Genomic DNA, 20,746 nt, shown 5'->3' with positions numbered 1-20,746 from the left:
TGTTGGAAGATATGTATCACATGGGGCCAGTGTGATAGTATTTAATTGAGTAAGTTGTTTGTCATGTATATGGTTGACTCAGGTTTGATTCCCATCATCCCGTATGGTCTCCTGAGCACACCAGGAGTGATTCTTGAGAACACAGAGCCATTAGTAACTCCCGAGAAACGCTGTCAGATGGAGGAGGAAAAGGAGGAGGAAGAGGAGGAGCAAAAGGAGTATGGAATATAAATAATATTACCTTTTTACTATAAATTCTTAAGGTCATTGGATATTTAAAACATGATTTCTAGGGCAAAAATGTGACTAGATAAATAAGTGAAGCTTCAATATTTAATGTATCTTTTATGTTGTCAAGAAAAATGAAAGTGAGATGATGAAAATATAGTCAGACTTCCACTTGTTCATCAAGGTTGTGAGTAATTTTTAAATTTTGGAAGTTTTGAAATATTGGAGAAATATGTCCAGCCTTTTTTGGTGATGCCAAGGCATTTTTGCAATATATGTTTAACTTTAATTTTTATTAATAAAATTATTTTATCATTCTTAAATAGAAATAATAAAACAATAAATCAGGTCCTAGATTATAGTATTGGTTAATTTTTCACGATATAATTATTTGCACTAAATGTAAGATAGAAATTTATCATGCAGTTGGAAGGCTCTTTGTTAGACCTTTTAAAATATCTCCACCCTATTGATGCAATATATGCAATCTTCCAGAGCATAGATAATAGAAAATTTAGTAAAATGATTAGGAAGTAATGCATTTTGGGAATATTTTACTTTCCTTTTTAATATGGTTTACCGTATTTTCCGGCGTATAAGACAACTTTTGAAACAAAAAAGTCAACCGAAAATCGGGGGTCATCTTATACACCGAGTATATCCCAAAATGTTTCAATATGTCGCTAAACAAAAATTGTCTGAATATTGCCACAAAACGAATTTTCCAATTTGATCCTGCACCAATCACTGTCAGGCTGCTCGAACCGCCTCTCTAACTCAGCCAATCCAAGCAGGCTTTTTATGCATGCAAATTAGACAATGTTCTGTACCCGAATCTACACTGTAAAAAGCCTGCTCAGATTGCCTGAGTCAGAGAGGAAGTCTATGACAGTATAACCTTTGAACCTTTGCTTGTTGTGATTGGCTCACTGTGGTACACACAGATGCAGCACAGAAACGTTCTGTCTTATACAGCGAATATAGGCCTAAACCTATGTTTTAACTGCAAAATTAGGGGGTCGTCTTATACGCCCAGTCGTTTTATATGCCAGAAAATACAGTATTTTAAACTTATAAAGTGTAGTTTCTAAAAATGACTGTGCCCACCATGAAGTCATGACATACAACAATTGACTTTTGTTGAACTGTTATACATCTTATTTCTATACCAATGGAAATAAAGTATATCTAAATTATTGGTAATTAAAGGAATATACCATGGTCAATAACACTTGTTGGCTACCAATAAACTATTGCTTCATTTTTCCTTGTTAACAAATTCTGATTTTGGGGCCAGAGATATAGCATAGAGGTAAGGCTTTTGCCTCTCATGCAGAAGGTCAGTGGTTTGAATCCCGGCGTCCCATATGGTCCCCTGAGCCTGCCTGGAGCGATTTCTGAGCGTAGAGCCAGGACTAACCCCTGAGCACTGGCCGGGTGTGACCCAAAAAACAAAAAAAAAAAAATTCTGATTTTATTGAATGTTGATATTTCAAATAAGAAGTGCTATTTTGGCTTCCATGCTAATATAGGTAGTCCTAAATTACAGCTCTAGCTAATAAGATATTTATATGATATTATTTATATACCTTTCTTTAAAAGAGGCAAAATACGATACCTATATTTGCTTTTTGTCTTTTGTCCTTTTCATGTTTATTGGAAAATTTGGGTGACATTATGCTGCATTGATTCTAAAATATCAAAAGCTTGACAGTACAGTTAACTTCTTTCTTATGCCATCTATATATAGTTTGGTGACCCAAGTAAAGGGGTTCTATCACCTTGCAATTGTGTCATCTGTAATATGCAGAATCCTCAGATGACAGGGCTGGACCCATATGGACTATTGGTCAACATAATTCATATGAGTATGTAATAATGTATTTTAACTGCACAACAGGTTAAGAATGTATTTTTATTGGATAAAATATCTTAATTTTGTTTAAGATAATTATTCTTAGAACTCTGTTATAATCAAATACAATATCTAGTCAATATAATTGATATTCATTTTAGCAAGTTTACTATAGGTACTGTCAGTAGCATGTTGATGGTGTTCTATTTAGTTCATCTAAAACTACATACAAGACCAACCAGTGTGAAGCCATGCATAAGCATCTCCATTAAAGGGGTGATTCAGTAGGCCCGTCAGATAAATTTTATTCCAGACATGGAAATTCCTTTCTTGCCTAAGACTGTGGTTTTGCACTATATATACTCCCAGCATGGAGATTAAATTTTGTCACACGCTTGTTAGAACGTGTGTTCCTATGCATCATGTGGTCTCATCATTTCTTCATATTATACATTTCATCACTGGTCTGTGTTTTTACCCACTTCCCTAAAGTAGGAATTATTAAAGTCCAACTGGCACTTTAGTACAGAAGTTGCCTACAGCAAACCAGAGAAACAAAATGATAACACATGCAGCTAACAGCTATACCCACTGCCAGAGACAGACATATATCCTAACAAAATACTCTGGTTATGGTGAACTTCTGACATATAAGGAACACAATATTTATACAAGAGCTAATTTTAAACATTAATGTGGTTTTTCTTCTGAGTGTTTTGGAAAATAATACCTTTTATCTTAATCAGCCCCTGACTTCCGCCAGTCTGAGAAAGGATTAGAAATGAAAGCAAAATTATGGAATCAGATTGATTGGTAAGAGATTGCTCTGCAAGACAGAGTAATTCTTTTTTTTTTTTTTTTTTTTTAGCAATTCTTAAGAAAGAAATTTGCCCAAATTTCTATACATCCCATTTGGCATATCAAGGCCAAACCTGTCCATAAGTCTGATATGTAGTCAGAAATAAAGGAAAATATGACAGAGCATTAACAGGAAAGTTCATCCATCTGGCTCCTGAAAATAGTAGGAAGAAAGAGACTAAGAAGTGATGTCACCAAACAAGAATGTTCTGATTTGGGTCTCTCTGAGTAGACACAGAAAAGAAGAGGGAAGAACATTGGTGATGACAGAATCTGTGATGGCAGAAGTGAAAGCTGAGACACAGGCTCAGAAACACACTAAATGGGTGAATGAGAGCAGCACCTGGGATTTAGCATTTTCAAGCAGTGCAGATAAGGTATTAAGCCCAGCGAGCATTCTGTACAAGGTCAGCCAGAGTTGGGAGTGAGAAGATAAGGTGGCTAATGCAGCCAATATTCAGCAGAATGAAAATTGCATGAACAATATAAGGGAGTGGGAAGGCATATAACAGTATAAGTCCATTACCTGACTCAAAGAATGATTTCTCAGGTCTTGGAGAGTACAGCAAGTAAGCATTTGCCTTGCCTTCAATCTACCTGGGCTCTATTCTCAGTACTGCATATATTCCTCTAAGCAGTACCAGAGTAATCCTGGGGCACAGAACTAGAAGTAAGACCTGAACATTATTTGGTATGGGGAAAAAAAGGAATTTATTCTTATTTTTACCCAGCAGTGCTCAGGCTTTATTCCTGGCTCTGAGCTCAGGGATCACTTCTGACAATGCTCAAAAGATCTCATGAACTTCAGGGCAGGGAATCAAATGATGGTAAGCTGCAGGCAAGACAAGTACCTTGTCTGCTACATTATTTCTATGATCTTCAGAATGAATTCTTAGTGAAATCAAAGAATGCCACCTTCGAAGCCAGGTTGGTAAAGAAGACAGCCAAAGGCAGGCAAATAACAAGATCCCAGAAACTTGGAAAATTCTAGCCTTTGAGTATTCAAGGCTAATACTTTGAGCATTCAAGTATTCCATTCAGCTTCACACTTCTTTTTTTAAATTAATATCTTTATTTAAACACCTTGATTACAAAATATGATTGTAGTTGAGTTTAAGTCATGTAAAAAATACCCCCCTTCACCAGTGCGGCTTCACACTTCTAAGAAATGTACCTGCTCCTTTACTTTTAAGCACATGAATGACAATTGATAGACAAGAGCCAGAGAGAAAACATAGACTCTTTGAAAACATCCTTAAGTTTATTACTAACAAGACTAAACTTTAATGAAAAAGCATTTTAATTATTTAGCTAGGTTAATTTTGTTTTTCTTTTGCTTGTTTGGGAGCTACGCCCAGTGGTGCTCACTCTTACTTCTGGTTCTGTGCTCAGGGATCACTCTTGGCAGGATTTATGAGACCATATGTGGTATCAGAGATTGAACACAGGTCAGTTACAGGCAAGGCGTGCACCATACACACTATACTATCTTTCTGGCCCCTAGATTAAAATAACTTAATCATGATTCTATTTTTTAATTTTATGCCTAGCAATCAGCTAATTTATGTTGATGGTAGGTAGAGTATGGATAACAATGGACAAAATAAAGGAATTGACCTATTCTTGTCAGCCTCTTCTAAGAACAGTTTTCAAGGTAAACTGTTGCTGTTCTCAGGGGTATAAGATCAGCACATTTGTTCCAATACAGGACTCTGCTCACTGGCAAAGATGTTTTATTATGTTCAATACACTTGTAGCACTATCCCTTCTTCTATTTACCCAAATTACCTGCAAATCCACTTGCAAATACAAATGAATAACAAGTTTCATCCTTTAATAATAAATAGGAACTTCTCCTTGACCTGTGCAGAGACTGAGATCTCTAGATATAGAGGTCTGATTTTATCATCATCGGAGCAGAAGTCTTCCATACACCACAAAAGCACCAAGGGGGGAGAGTAAATGAACTTGAAAGGAGTCTATAGATAATCCCATAACAATATATTCCAAGGGTGGAGAAACCCTGTATCACTTAGGCCAAAGGGATTCCCTTTTCGAATGACCCCAATGTTTACTGTGCCTCTGCAGGAGGGAAAGAAAAAGAGACAAAAAAGCACAAAATAATCTTTTTTTTCTCTCTCTTATCTAGTTTTTGTCGATTTCTTTGTTTTGGGGTGGATATTGAAGTAGTTGTTCACTTTTTTTATTTATATATTTACTTTTTATTTCTTCTTTTCTCTTCTTCCTTTTTGCGCCCTGTCATGTTTTTTTAATCTCAAGACCATGGCAATTATATGGTGCATATCTTTATTGCTGCAGTGCTCACTGGATATCTTATTTGATACTTCTTTTTGAACTGTTGTGATGTTTCACCTTCTTTTTTCCCCTTCGTCTCTCAAACCGAGGATGAGAGCCTCCAGAAGGACTCTGCCCATTGTCGGCATAGTTGATTTTTACCCCATTTTATTACTTTTCTCTTCCGCAAACAAAATCACATAACTTGAACTATCTAGTCCCGCCTCCCAATTAGAGGGGGAAGTAATGGAGGTACCAAGACCAAGCAGTTATAAGATCACTAAGTAATAAACTAGACACAGAGGGAACCACTCATTCTAGCAACCCCTGGGGTGAGGGTGAGGATATGGGAGATAGGATGGGAGCAGAGGTGAAGGGAGGACAATTCGGTGGTAGGAATTCCCCTGATTCAATGTTAATATGTACCTGGAATATTACTGTGAACGATATGTAAGCTACTATGATTAAAATAAAAATTATATTAAAAATAAATAGGAACTTCCTATTTCTATCACATATGCATATTGAGTGAATTAATATGTGTTATAGCACTGGTTTCATTGCAGGTTCTAGTATAAAATCAAAGTCAGAATTTTTAGAATTTCAAGACAGTTGCCACAGAACATGGCAGTGAGAGTCTTGAAATTATAAATCTTTAGGAGGCTGTAAAGGTAGCAGCATACACTGAAGTCAACTCTGCCTCTGTTAATGTTTGTACTGAGAAATGCAGCATGCGTTATTTGAATAACTAAACAGTATAAAGAGATTTGCATAGTTCGAAGATACTGATTTTGTACTCTTTCCTTTTGTTTCAGAACTTAGCATAAGGGAGCTCTTTTTTGAAGATGTAACTGTTGTTAGCCTAGATTAAAAGAACATAAGAACCTTTGTTCAAATTTCCACACAGTGGTTGTAGAGTTTTGAATATATTTCTTATATTATCTTTCTTTAGTCACCTTCCTTACCTGAAAATGGGGGCATAAAAGTATACACGGTCATGGAGTTATACAAAAATTAAAATAAAATAATAAAGATTTGCCAAGTACTTAGAGAAAACCTTTCCATATTGTGAACACTTTATAAGCTGTTGAGTAAATATTTTGGTATTTATATATATATAAATATATATATAAAAATACCAAAAATATTTACTATATATACATAAATATATATATATCTATATATATCTATATATATGTATATATATATATAGTTTAGGGCCACACCAATTGATGCTCAGGGATTACTCTACTCTGCACTCAGGAATTACTGAGCTCAGTGGACCATATGGAATGCCAGGGATTAAATGTAGGACACCTCTGTTCCCTACTCATTGTACTCTTGATCTGGTTTAAACATATCAAGGGCTTTATTATGTGAGAAATTTCTCCTATTCCAATTCCCAATTCAGGAGTAGAAATACTAAACTTCTCCAGAAAGGAAGAATTTATATCCAGAAGACTGATTCAAAACGTGAATGTTGATATGGAAATATTCCAAGTTATTAATGACTAGGAACAAAAGACTTTCTATTGTGTATATGAGGGTACCTAGGGTTAACTGACTCCTTCCTCATCTACATTGATGATTCCTGCTTCTATTGAATATAACAAAAAAATAACAAAAAAATAAACCAAAAAGCCAATTATCATAGGTAAACACCAGTTCATTCTTATAGTTGCCAAGGTTCTGTAAAGGATGTAAATATTGCAGGAAAGACAACATCAGTTGACTTACAAATATCTATGTGATTGCTTATAGCATGTTAAGGGTTTATTATGCTCAGCTCAGTAGCATGCAATTTGGCAAAGTCAGGTTGATGGTATGTGTGCAGGGTTGGAGTGGCTGGTGGAGAGGATGACTGTGGAGATCAGCAGGAGAGAGAGAGAGAGCAGAAGAAGGAGATGAAGTAATTTAATCATTCACTAATTACTCACACATCTGGAGTCCAGATGATCACCTTAAAGTTTATTTGAGCCATCTAGCATCCTTTCATTCCACAATCTGCTTCAAGTTGACATATGTTTTTCTTGATTCTTGTCTCCACCCTTCATCTTACCTTGAGTATTCAAAATTAACTTTTAATGAACTCCCATTGTGTTTTTTCCAGATTTCTCCACAATAAAGAAACTAGTAAATTATGGTTTCAGAGACTTAAATATTTGCTCTAAATATATATGAACATATACATAATGTTTTTCAAAAGCTTTGTTCAGAATCAGAGATATGGTTCAAAGGGCAGAGCACATACCTAACAAACGCAAAGCTTTGATACCTGGCACTATGAAAGCACCTCAATAACCTGGTGACTTCCTAGCATCACCCGGCTGTCAGTATTTGGCTGAGGATGACTTGAATCCCTTCTGTTACTTCCCTGAACCTCTAATTAGGGTCCTTACACCTAGAAAAAGGGCTTTTCAATTTGCCTCTAAAAAACATCTCCTAAGCTACTAAGAAATTAACCTAAATGTCAATAAGTTTAATGTAAAAAAATATGAAGGTATAAAATTTTTGTTAGATATGGAGCCAGAAAGATAGTACAGCAGGTAAGGTTTTTTTCTTGAATGTGGTAAACCTGGGTTCAATCTCTGGCACCCCATTTGGTTCTCTGAGAAAGGAGCCAGGAATAATTCTTGAGGACTTCTGGGTGTGGCCTCACATCCAAATAAAATTCTGTAGCAACCAAAAATCTCAAACTAGGTAATAAGTGTTGACAAATCTTTCAGAGAGATATTGGGTAGGTCTTCTCTCCCTTTTCTCTATAAAAATGAAAATGTATGAATGATAGGGAAAGAATTCACTAAAGAATAAAAATGGTGAGAGTACACTGGATTGCAATAAAAATTGAATAACAATAGGTAAGGCCAGGCCAAGTCATGTGTAACTACTAAACTGAAATAGCAGCAGCAAAAACTTGTGTATCTTAGAAAGGAACCTTGTGAAGCTTGACCCCTATAAACCCTGCCAAAGTAACAGAATATATTACAGATCAAGAGGTTTTGAGGATCAAGAACAGTAGAATGAACTTCAAGAATAGTAGAATTCAACATTCAAAGAAAATGTGAAAATGAGATTAAATAAACACAGTAACATACACAAACAAGCACACCATACACTCCTCTCTTATTTTCATCTCAGACGGTTTGGAGTAGAGCCTTTACAGAGCTTGAGAGTCTTTACGTAAGTTTTGTGGGCCTGACAATTTGGGGTCTCAAACTCAATTTACCTGGGGGCCGCAGGAGGCAAAGTCGGGATGATCCTTAAGTGCAAAGGCAGTAGTAAGCCTTGAACATTGGGGGTGTGACCCAAACAACTAAAACAAAACAAAAAAAGATTCCTCCAGGGCAGGGCCACAAAATGTTGTACGGAGGGCTGCAAACGGCCCGCGAGCCGCGAGTTTGAGACCCCTGGATCATGGTGGCCCAGCAGGGACCCAGAACCATACCCCAAGTAGCTCTGGAGTCCATGCAGTACCGAGCTTGGGGCCTTGAGCATGTAGGCATGTTCTATAGTCCTCTGAACACTGTCTATCTTTCATCAAGATTAGTTCTATATATCTTCCATTTGATATTTAAAAGTTTATAAAAATTTATAAATAGACATCCCTACTTTTGACATAAACTCTGAACTGCCTAAAAAAATCCCTTATAAAAAGTTACAATCTTGTATAAAATTTTACAATATTTTTGAATGGATATTTTAGTATTTTCAATAACAGATTTATGGCAGAATTTTTCATAGACCTGAATTATCTGTTTAATATTAAAATGATTCTTATAGGGAGCCATCTGTTCTATGATCAGGCATGGAAATTCTTTACAGGGCTTTACATCAGCTCTCGTTCCAATGTTTGCCATGCTTCAAATATCCTTAGGCATTTGTGTTTCCATTTAGAGAAGCAAGGTGAAGGACTTATAGGCAGGGCATGATGTTTCCCTGATTATTCAGTGATTGTTACTAAAAACATTACATTCAGCATATGGTTTTCTAAATTGTCTTTTTCCATAAAATATCCACAATATTTTCCTCTCCTATGACATAAGGATACCCTGAGAAAAAGGACATTTTGAAATTTATTTGAACCTCCTGTTACAGCAAACACTGCTCATAGCATTAATGAATTGATCTTTTCTCCTTCAAAATCATTATATATTTAAAAATAATAGAAAAGAGCTGAGGAGTGCTCGCTTTGGCAGCACATATACTAAAATTGGAATGATAAGAGATTAGCAAGGCCCCTGCGCAAGGATGACATGCAAATTCATGAAGCATTCCATATTTAAAAAAAAAAAAACAAAGAGCTGAGGATTTCATTCAAGTAGTAGAGTACACATCTAGCAAAGCCTGTGATATCCTGAAACTGCAGCAACAGAAGCACACTCACTTGAATCACTGGGTGTGGCCTTGATATCCCCAAAATACCAGTAGGTAAGATTATACTACCTGATTGAGCATTATTGGAAATGATTCTGCTCAACCCCTAAGTCCCCAACAACAGGTGCAATCCTTATATATTTTAAAAGGGATAATTCAGAGCAAACAGGCAACAGAATAATTTGCTTATTATACTCTAAGAACAATTAGAAATGAATAATAAGAAACAGAGTATCTTTTTATTAAAATAAAGAATATAAGAGAGTCCCACAGCTCAGAGTGATATAAGAGAGGTACCTCAAACTGAAATAAAGAGGACGTCAATTTGTATGGATAGAGGCAAGAGGGAGAAAGCTTGAAGGTTGCCATATGGGGTAGGAACACAGGGGACAGGGCAATGGTAAAGAGAAGCATGTCTCTCTACATTTCCTTGAGACCCAGGCAAAGAAACAACAGAGAAATCAGTTTTGACTATTCTCTCCTCCAATCCCATTCAACTAGTATTAACTTCATGACACTCAGATAGTTGAGAGACTGCCAAATATCTCCATTTGGAACCACAGAGAGAAAGGAGAGCAGAAGAGCCACTCAAAGAATCAAAATTTCCTCTCATGTTCAATATGGAAGGGAGCACATTCTTAAAAATAACGTTAGAGTCTTCTATGTCTATCCCAATCTGTGGATACAGCAACTACAAGAAAACGAACAAAAGTAATCATATTTAACTTCATCAAACACACCACTGCTAGAGAAGTCAAAGTAATTCCATTATAAATATGCATCCAGATAAGATTAGATAGATAGATAAAGAGATAGACAGATAAATAGACAGATGACAAACATGTAGCTCCAGTTTTTAAAACTTTATTGATTGATTAGTTTCTGGGCCACACTGGTGGTGCTCAGGGGTTACTCCTGGTTCTGCACTCAGAAATTGCTCCTGGCAGGTTGGAAAACCATATGGAATGCTGGGAATCGAACTGGGTCTCTCCCAGGTCAACTGCATGAAGGCAAATGTCCACTGCTGTGCTATCTCTCTGGACCCACTATCTCCATTTTTGATAAGAGTTGGTTGTTGTTGAATTTTATTTTCATACAAACAGAAAATTATTAAATTAATGACATTAAAATATTTTCATTCATTCAGTTGGTTGTCTTCTTGTTTTTAATGAGTTTCTTTTGTAGTAAAGAAGATTTTTTAGTTTGATATAATTCCATTAATTTTTTTCTCTTTTATACTTGCCAATAATATTAAATCACTGAAGAAATTAATGAAGCTAATATCATGAAATATTTTGCCAATTTTTTATGTGTTGCATGAATTTGAAATTTTTGATGTATTTCATGAATTAGTTTTTAAGAACTAAACTCTCAGTTCATTTTGAGTTGACTCATGTATGATGTGAGATAGTGGTGGTTTCATTTAATTCAATTGCATGTAACTAACCAGTTTCTCCAGTATCTTATTTATTATTTATTTATATTTGTTTTTTATGTTTTGGGCCACACTCTGTGGTGCTCAGGTGTTACTCCTGGCCTTACGCTCAGAAATCACTCCTGGTAGGCTCGAGGGACCATATGGGATGCTGGGGATTGAATCTGGCCATATACTAGGCAAATGCGAAGTGCTGTGCTCTTGCTCTGACCCTCAGTTTATTTTTTTATTTTTTAATTAATTTATATAAACACTGTGGATACAAGGTTGTTCATAATACAGTTGTTTTTTCCACAGACACAAAGTTATTCATAGTTGAGTTTCAATTGAGTTGCAGTCATACAATGTACCTTTCACAATTGCACATTTGTAGCCTCCAATGTCCCTAGTTTCCCTCCCACTCTCCCCCCTGCCTCACTCTCATAAACCATTTTAGACATTGTGGTTTGAATTATCATCATCTTTATTGTTATTATCATTATTATTAATAATTGGTTTTTGGTTTTTGGGCCACACCTGGTGATGCTCAAGAGTTACTCCTGGCTCTGTGCTCAGAAATCGCGTCTGGCTTGGGGAACCATATGGGATGTCAGGGATCAAACCGAGGTCTGCACTGGGTCAGCCGTGTGCAAGGCAAAAGCCCTATCACTGTGCTATCGCTCCGGTTCCTGTTTTGCATTATTTTACTGAAGGATATCATTCCTATTGCTTTATCTCCTCTTATCACCCAATTCTTGTCTGGAGTGGTCATTTTCAACTATCATGCAGCATCATTTTAAAAAAAAGTATTTCCGTTCTTGGTTTTATGCTCTTGGTTCCTTTGTTGTAAATGAAAAAAAGTTATTAGCAGAGGATTTATTTCTAGATCTTCAACTCTATTTCATTATTTCAAGTGTCTTATTTCAAAGTCACAATGTTGTCTAATATAAAGTCCAGATAGCCTGTAATCTGTGTACTTTTCACTCAGGGTTTCCTTGGCCATTCAGGGTATGTGTGGCAGGCACAAGTTACAGATCTATCCAAATTTTACTAAGTTTGTTCCATGTCTTTAAAGAAAACCATTGGAATTTTGTTAGAAATTACTTTGAATGTGTATAATTCTTGGGTAAGGTTATTTTAACAATATTATTCTTCCCATATGAGAGCATGAGCTATTATTTAGTATCCTTGTGTATTTTATTTTATCTAACAATGATAGTTTTCAATGTGCAAGTCTTTCACTTGTACATTTCACATGCGAATTTATTTTCATTTGTGAAAAATTTACTTAACAAGTTATCTATACTTAATACCTTTGGATGCATTTTAAATGAAGTTGTCTTCTTGATTTCCTTTTCTTCTAATTTGTATTTGCATGTGAAAACACAGCAGATTTTTGCTGCTAACCACAGAATTGAAGCCAGTGAGGTAGGAGTGAAAAACTAGCCTGAAAAAGTTCAGTGGTCTGTGATGAAAGCTTTAGACACTTTGTTGTTTTTTTGTTTGTTTGTTTGTTCATCTTTGTTTTTATTTTGTCCAGTTGTGCTCTGGACTTACTCTTGACACTATTTTCAGGGATCTCACCAGGTGGTGTGCAGGAATTAAATCTGGTCTGGTTGTGTGCAAGGCAAATGCCCTACCTGATGTACTATCTCTATGGCCCTCTGATAAAAGAACTTTGATGGTGGGGGTTGTGTGGTGACACTGTAACCCTAAAATATAAATATCTATACTATATGACTTTATAATAATTTAAAAATTCAAAATAGAACTGGAAGTATAGCTCAGTCATAGAGCACTTGCCTTGCATATATGAGGTTCAATCTTAGGCACTGCAAAAATTAATTTTATCAACTTAAAAAAGGGAAATTTAGGGACTGCAATAATAGCACAGTGGGGAGGGCATTTGCCTTGTATGCAGCCAACAGGGGTTTGATTCACAACTTCCAGAAAGGACACCTGAGCTCAGAGCCAAGAATAATCCCTGAGCACCAACGCATAGGACCCAACAACAACAACAACAACAACAAGCAGAACACATGTCAAGTTGAAGAAATATGACGACAATAAGAGACTGACTTCAAAACCCAGTCTCTAAGATAACTAAGGCTTTCTTTCCCTATCAAAAAAGAACTCAAAATGATTAAATAAAGACACTCAATTATAAAGAAGATAGAGATAGAAAAATAGTCTAGACTGATACAAGAAAATTAGAGCAACCAGAGTTAAATTGAAGTTAAAAAAATACAAACAAAAAAACTAGTGAGTTCAGAAATTAATTTGTTTAATGAGCAAAAGTTTAATGTTAAAACATTAATAAGAAATAAGAAAACTACAGATATTCAGCATGTGAAATGCTTGATAGGAGAGTCCTAGAGTAAGTTATGAAGAAAGGAAATCAGATGGAAAATAAGATCAGTGAAGTAAAGGAAAGTAATATAAAATTGATTTAGCTGGGAGTAGAATAATAGGTATAAACAATGAACAAAACCTACAAGTGTTATCCATTTTCATTAAAAAAGGTCACTTTAGGACAATGAGTACGCCAGAAGGAGAAAAGAAAGATCAAAACATTTATTAAAAAATAATAACGGGAAAATTTTCAAATCTGAAACATAACCAGTGGTGCTCAGTAGCTACTCCCTGCTCTGTGCTCAGGGTTTGTTCCTCCTGGCAGAGCTTGGGGACCATGCAATACTCAGGCCTGCTGCATGCAAAGCCCGCACCCATCCTATTGTGCTATCTCCCCAGCCCTACAAAACTGAAAAAGGAGGTAAAAATAAGAATTCCTGAAGCTAACAATTTTTTTTGGCTATTTAAATGCAAAGAAACCTACATTCAAGGCACACGGTAGTAAAACTATCAAGACTTCAAGACAGACATAGTGAAGCCTGTGAGATGGAAAAGGGTAGTTAATTACTCGCTTTAGGCTTTTCTTAGACTTCCCAGCAGAAATTCTAGAGATCAGAAGAAAATAGAATGATGCATTTAAAATACTCATAAATAAAAAGTGCCAGCCAAGAATACTGTATCTTATAATGTACTCAATCAGTTATGAGGGAGAAATAAAAACCTTCATAGATAGACAAAGAAGGTGAAGGGATAAACTGGTACAATATGGACATTTGCCTGTTGAATGGCAAAACTGGACTTTCAGAGGTAGATATGGTATGGTAGATACACATCTTGAGTCTCAGTGGTGCACCCTTGTAACATCATTTAATGTCATAAGGCATGGTTGTTAAAGAAATTATTTTAAAAGTTCAGTACAGTAGAAAAGTAAAACTTAAATAGAAACAAAGACTTCCTTTCATCTTTCCTGAGCAATAGTACATTTGTGATAACTATTTTTCAAAAGGAATAACAGGCAGCTATTATATAATAGATAACTTTGCTTTTTATAATTACACAAGAAGTTTAATAGTACTTGAATCCCAGCTCCAGTGTAGGTGCTATGGGTAGTAGAAAGAATACTTTCTGAGCAGCTGTAGTGTGGAGAGTTAAAACACAGTTGAGGAGACAAGCCCATACATACAAAAATTTAAATGAAATGTTGCACTGGTGAAATAGGGTGTTCTTTTTTTTTTTTTTTTTTTTTTTTGGTTTTTGGGCCACACCCATTTGATGCTCAGGGGTTACTCCTGGCTATGGGCTCAGAAATCGCCCCTGGCTTGGGGAAACCATATGGGACACCGGGGGATCGAACCGTGGTCCGTCCTATGCTAGCGCTTGCAAGGCAGACACCTTACCTCTAGAGCCACCTTCCAGGCCCCAAGGGTGTTCTTTTTTTATAACTAAAACCCAACTATAAACATGTTGAGAATCATAGTGCTTAAATAAAGATATTAATAAAAAATAAAGGCCATATGACCTCAAAAAAAGAAACCCATGCATAAAATTATATAACAAAATTAAGTACAGAGTACAATATAAGTTCTATAACAGGTAACTATTTTAATCTGAAAGGCACATTTTAAAGCAGTGGACCAGTGTTGCTGGGAAAGTGTGTTGATGAGAATGCTGAAGTTATATTCAGCCTGAGTAGGAAAAAATACCACCACTTAATATTTATGTCTGCTATGGATATGAGAATAGCGATAATGGGCCATCAGAGCCAGTTATTTGCCATCTTTGACCTCTTCTTTTTCTCTGTCCTGCTATTATTATGCTTATTAATAAGCATTGTCAAACGTAGACCTAAGGGCAGGCAAGCAAAGTAAAATTACCTCCTCCATCTGTGAAAAACTTGAACTTGATCCCATATTGTTAATATTATTAACATTATCATTGTGACTAACACTATGAACAATGACAATAATAGACACAATATTTGTTATTTTGCTATGCTACGAGCATCTCTATAGATACTTTATACACATTAAATAATTTTATTTACTTTTCAAAAGCACTGCATATTACAAACATTATTCTTCCAGTTTCAGATAGAGACTAAAGCTTTTCAAGGTTAGATACATTTTGAGTTCACCCTATTATTCAAAGTATACTTACCAATTTGTTCATTTAATCATTTTCCAGTAAAAGTCTTACAAAAGTTTTCTGGATTTCATTAATATATGATATATCATGCATGAGATTTAAAGTAGTGAATCATATTTGGTGCCATATGGCCCATGTGTGGGGCACCAGGAAGATATAGGTTAAAAATCACATAAGTAAGGTGGCTTAGCATGAGATTAGGAGGCTAACTGATATTACAGAGGGATTACAGGAATGAAAAGTTTGAAGGGGCCACAAAAAACATTGAGAAACAGTGATTTAAGGTATATCATACATATAAGTATGTCCATATATATAATAATGAGTATATCCATAGAAACATACTTAATCTTATATTATATGTGTATATATATGTACACATGTGTATATATTTATTTATACTCATATCGAAGTAATTACCTCAATAATTTTAACTTGCACCTATCACCTCAAAATTGCTGTTATTTTGTGCAATTTTTAATTAAATAATTAAAATATTGTCTAATGTAGAACAGATAAATAAAGAAAATATTTTTATTTTCTCTGTTGCATTTCTGAATTGGAAAGTGCCTAATTTTATCTCACTTCATCAATATAATCACTTAAAATTGCATTAAATTCCATTTGCTGAACAGTTATATGTGACAGGCATTTGGATTTAAATATATGTCAGATATATCACCTATAGTACTGCAGCACTTTTTTTCCCCAGAATCTGTCTACACAAATAATCACTCTCTTATTGAAACATTATTCAGATCATGCCTGAACACTAAATCTTCTTAGTTTCCATTTCCTCAATGGCCACTCTTTTTGTCCCACTGACTGACATTGTATTCAGTACCATATTTTAATCTAGGTTATTTTCTTTTTCTGAATATATATTTTCAAGTTCAGGGATGTTTACTCAGAATATAATGCAATCTACACAGAAAATTTTGCATATTCTAAAAATCATGTTAAAAAAATTAAACCACCCTTGCATTCCTAGCATGAATCCCCCTTGATTGTGAGATAGTATCCTTTTATATGTTGTTGTATTCAGTTTGCTAAGATATTGTTGATATTTGCACCCAATATTCATCAGTCAAATTGGTCTGATGCTTTCTTTTTTAGTAATATCTCTGTTTTAAGTAATAATATTATACTGTTAGTTGACGTCATAAAAGCTGTTAGGCTACAATGGTCTATCAGGGGTCCTCAAACTTTTAAAACAGGGGGCCAGTTCACTGTCCCTCAGACCATTGGAGGGTCTGACTATAGTAAAAACAAAACTTATGAACGAATTCTTATGCACACTGCATATATCTCATTTTGCAATGAAGAAACAAAACAGATACAAATACAATATGTGGCCTGAGAGCCATAGTTTGAGGACCACTGGATGCAATAGTCTAAAATAAGAGTTGTCCTGAACATTTTTGGCCCCAGAGTATAATGAAGAGAAGGAAAGAAATTGTGTGGAAGAAGAAAAACACAAATATGAAATGATGGGACCCAGGAGCCAAGTGATCTTAGGTGATTTGGTGGAGATTTTAAAAAGTCAGAACTAAATATCTAAGCCAGATTCAACAATAATGAATTTAAGTGACCCAAAATAACAAGCTAAACTTTAAATGTGCCTCTTATAGTGGCAGGCTGGGAGGCCAAGTGTGGTGGTGTTAGATCTGCCACCCAAAAGACCACCAGGGAGAGAAGAAAGACAATAATGTAAATGCAAGGAAGTTTATTTCAGCTTGCTGTGGTCTAATATCTCCTAAGAAATGAGGATCCAGAGAATGGCTCACATGTCAAATTTAAAGGGGGTACCTAGGTCAGATCCAGGGTGCTTTGTCATCTAGCTCTCTGTCAGCTGCTATTTAGCCTTATGCTTATATGAATGTATTCCTGGCATTTACCCCTAGGGTATTTAAAACTGAAGCCTGTCATGGCTGTATTTAGGCTTACAGCAAAGCCAGGTTTATAACAGTTAACTTCCTTAAGCAAGCAGAGTACAGAAGCCAAAGCAATCTTATCTCTAAGCAAAGGCACACCATATTCTAACATAAACATTAGGTTACAGTTAATTCTGAATCTTAGATTCTAACAGTGGTTGGGATGCACTCTGTGAGCAGAGTGGTGAACATGGTGGAGAGAGGTCGGACATTGGTGGTGGCTCTGATTCATTGTATGTCTGAAATCCAACTATGAAGAACTTTGTAAATCACAAGCGTTTCAATAAAATAAAATAAAATTTAAATTTTAATTAATTAAAATTAATTAAAAATTAAATTTAAAAAAGGCCACTAGGAAGGATCCCAGCTTCTTCAATATTTTGAATGAGCGTAAGGAGTACAGGTAGCACATCTTTTTTGAAGATCTGCTAGAACTCACCAGTGAACCAATCTAGACAAGGGCTTAATTTCTTAGGGAAATTTTTAATTTTAGTTTCAAGTTTCTAGCTTGCAATTGGTTCATATTTTATATTTTATATTTTCTCTTCATTCCGCTTTGAGTGTACATATGCTTCTAGGAATTTGTTAATTTCCTTCAGGTTCTCTAGTTTGACTGCATAAAGTTGTTTGTAACAACCATTTAAGTGTTTTTTGACTTTCCAAGGGAGTGGTTATTATTTTCCTTTTAATCTCTGATCTGATGAAATTTTTTTCTTTTTTTCTTTTTTTCTTTTTTTCTTGTGAGTCTAGCTAAGGGTTTATCTGCCCAGTTTATTCTTTCAAAAAGACGCTCCTGGTTTCATTGACCTTATTTTATCTCTTTGATTTCTACATCATTTATTTCTGCTCTAGTTTTTATTATTCACTTCCTTCTATTTGTTTGGGATTCTTTTGTTGTTCCTTTTCTAGGTTCTTTAGATGAGTGTTTAGGATAAAGATTTGAGATTTTTATTCTTTCCTAATATAAGCTTTTTTTGGGTGAATTTCTCCTTTAGAATTTTCTTTGCTGTGTATCTTAGGTTCTAGAAACTAATATTTTCATTCTCAGTAATTTTGAGCAACTCTTTTATTTCTTCTTTGTTTACACCTGTTTCCATTGTTATTTAGCAGCATTTTGTTTGGTTTTTAAATATTGGAGCTTTCCTCATCTTTTGTGGTTCATTTTAATCTTCATAGTCTTGTGGTCTGAGAAGACATTTTATAAAATTTCTATATTTATGATTTTACATGTATTTGTTTTATGTCCTAGTATGTGCTCTATCTTTGAGAATGTTTCATTACACTAGAGAGGAATGTGTATCCCATCTTGGTAACCACAGCTCTAACTCTCTTCTAAAAGCCAGTATTATATTTCCCACTTCCTACTTATTTCATCCAATATTTATAGAATGACTGATAGAAATAGCCTTTATGCATCCCTACCTCAGGTTCGTTGTATTTATTCTTTCTTTACTATGAACTTTTCTATACTTTCCCTGTGCATACTCTCTTCCTCTTTCCTCACACCTCCACACACATATCCCACCTACATAATTTTTGGGGAGAACTCCTAGGTGATACTTGGGAGGTTCAGGACACCACTACATATTCTTGTCCAAAAGACTTACAATGTAAGGGCCAGAATATGCTATATTGCTCTCTCTGTAGTTGTGGGGATGCTCATGCCATGCTGAAAGCCTGCAGGCCACACTAAGCGGTTCTTGGGAACTGCATGGTGATAGGAACCAAACTCTAGTTGGAAGAATGTCAGGCATGCATCCTAACTAGAATAATGTCTCTCACTTTCATATATATATATATATATATATATATATATATATATACTCTTAATTCTATTGTTATTAACTAACCATTGGTTATTAACTTCCTAAACATGAGTCATTAGAAGTCAGATTATATTTATTCAGGACTTAAGGTGTTTGCCTTGCCTAAAACTGACCCCAGTTAGATCCTGGACTTACAAATATAATTTTGAGAGTTCTGTCAAGAGTGATCCCTGGGTACAGAGCCAAGAGTAAATCTTGAGCATTGTTGGGTCTGAAACTCCTCCCCCCCAAAGTAAGTCATTTCAGTTAAGAATTATTTTATAATTTGGATGATTATTTTCTGTCTTCCTCACTAGAATTATAAGCATCATATATATGAGTTTGTTTCTATGTTTGGTTAACGTGAGCCTCAACCCAACTATGGTTGGAGTTTACAGACTCATAATCTGAGACTATAAAACAAATGACAAGAAAATAATTAAGTAGTATAGGCAGGAAAAAAGACAGTGGTCATATATAAAGATAATATGCTGAAGATATGTTAAGATTCTGTCAGAGTACTGAATTGGAACATGTAATTAAAGGAGCCAGAAAAATATTTTGCAAAGGTGATATGTTAGCTGGATTATAGTCAGGTAGTGTGAATCAGCTATAAAGAAAATGAATAAACTGACATTACATAGTAAACAACAACCTCATTATTTAGCACCTGTCATTTAGTAGTGCTCAAAGTTCACTCCTGGTCTGCATTTAGGGATCATTCTTGGTGGGCTCAGGGAACCCTATGGAATGCTAGGGATCAAATCCCAGTTGATTAAGTAAAATAAGTGCACTGCCACTTGCCCCAATATATTTCCCAAACAGATCTCCTTTCCATATTGGGGAGTGTTATTTTGGAGCCATACCCGGAGGTTCCCAGAGCTCACTCCTGGCTTTGACTCAGGAATCATTTCTGGTGGGCTTGGGGAACATATGTAAAGCTGGTTACAACCTAGGTTGCAAGGCAAGTGCCTTAACCCCTGTACACACTCTCTCTCTCTCTCTCTCTCTCTCTCTCTCTCTCTCTCTCTCTCTCTCTCTCTCTCTCTCTCTCTCTCTCTCTCTCTCTCTCTCTCTCATCTCTCTCTCTCTCTCTCTCTCTCTCTCTCTCTCTCTCTCTCTCACAAGCCCCAATGGGTTTTTTTTCTTATTGTTCTGGATCCATAGAACCACCATACCTTTCCATATACTTTTTTTTTTCTTTATAATCAAACATTCAAGTCCCATTACAGACTTTTTCTATATACAAGATTTTTCCTGCCTTTAAAAATTCAACCATAGCTCAACTAAGTTAGAAATCCTATAAGGTCATAATTAAGTTTTATTTCACTGCGAGATACTATCCCAAACAAACCACTTTCAACTAAACTGCCTGTAAACTCATTTAATTAAAATATTCTCTTTTAAATGATTTAGTCAACTATCTGCCTTTTAATTTTAAATAATGAACATATTTCTCAATTGAGTGATCAATTCAAAACAGCTA

General features: G+C 35.4%; 1 non-coding gene across 1 annotated transcript; it reads left to right on the top strand.

The window, feature by feature from the left end:
* Positions 1–9,416: 9,416 nt before the first annotated feature.
* LOC126028317 (U6 spliceosomal RNA) lies at positions 9,417–9,519 on the top strand. The gene has a single exon (XR_007502419.1). It is a non-coding gene; the product is annotated as a U6 spliceosomal RNA (small nuclear RNA).
* Positions 9,520–20,746: the final 11,227 nt, after the last annotated feature.

The sequence above is a fragment of the Suncus etruscus genome, chromosome 1 (assembly GCF_024139225.1).
Source record: "Suncus etruscus isolate mSunEtr1 chromosome 1, mSunEtr1.pri.cur, whole genome shotgun sequence".
NCBI lineage: Eukaryota > Metazoa > Chordata > Mammalia > Eulipotyphla > Soricidae > Suncus > Suncus etruscus.
This window is presented reverse-complemented; position numbering and strand designations above follow the sequence as displayed.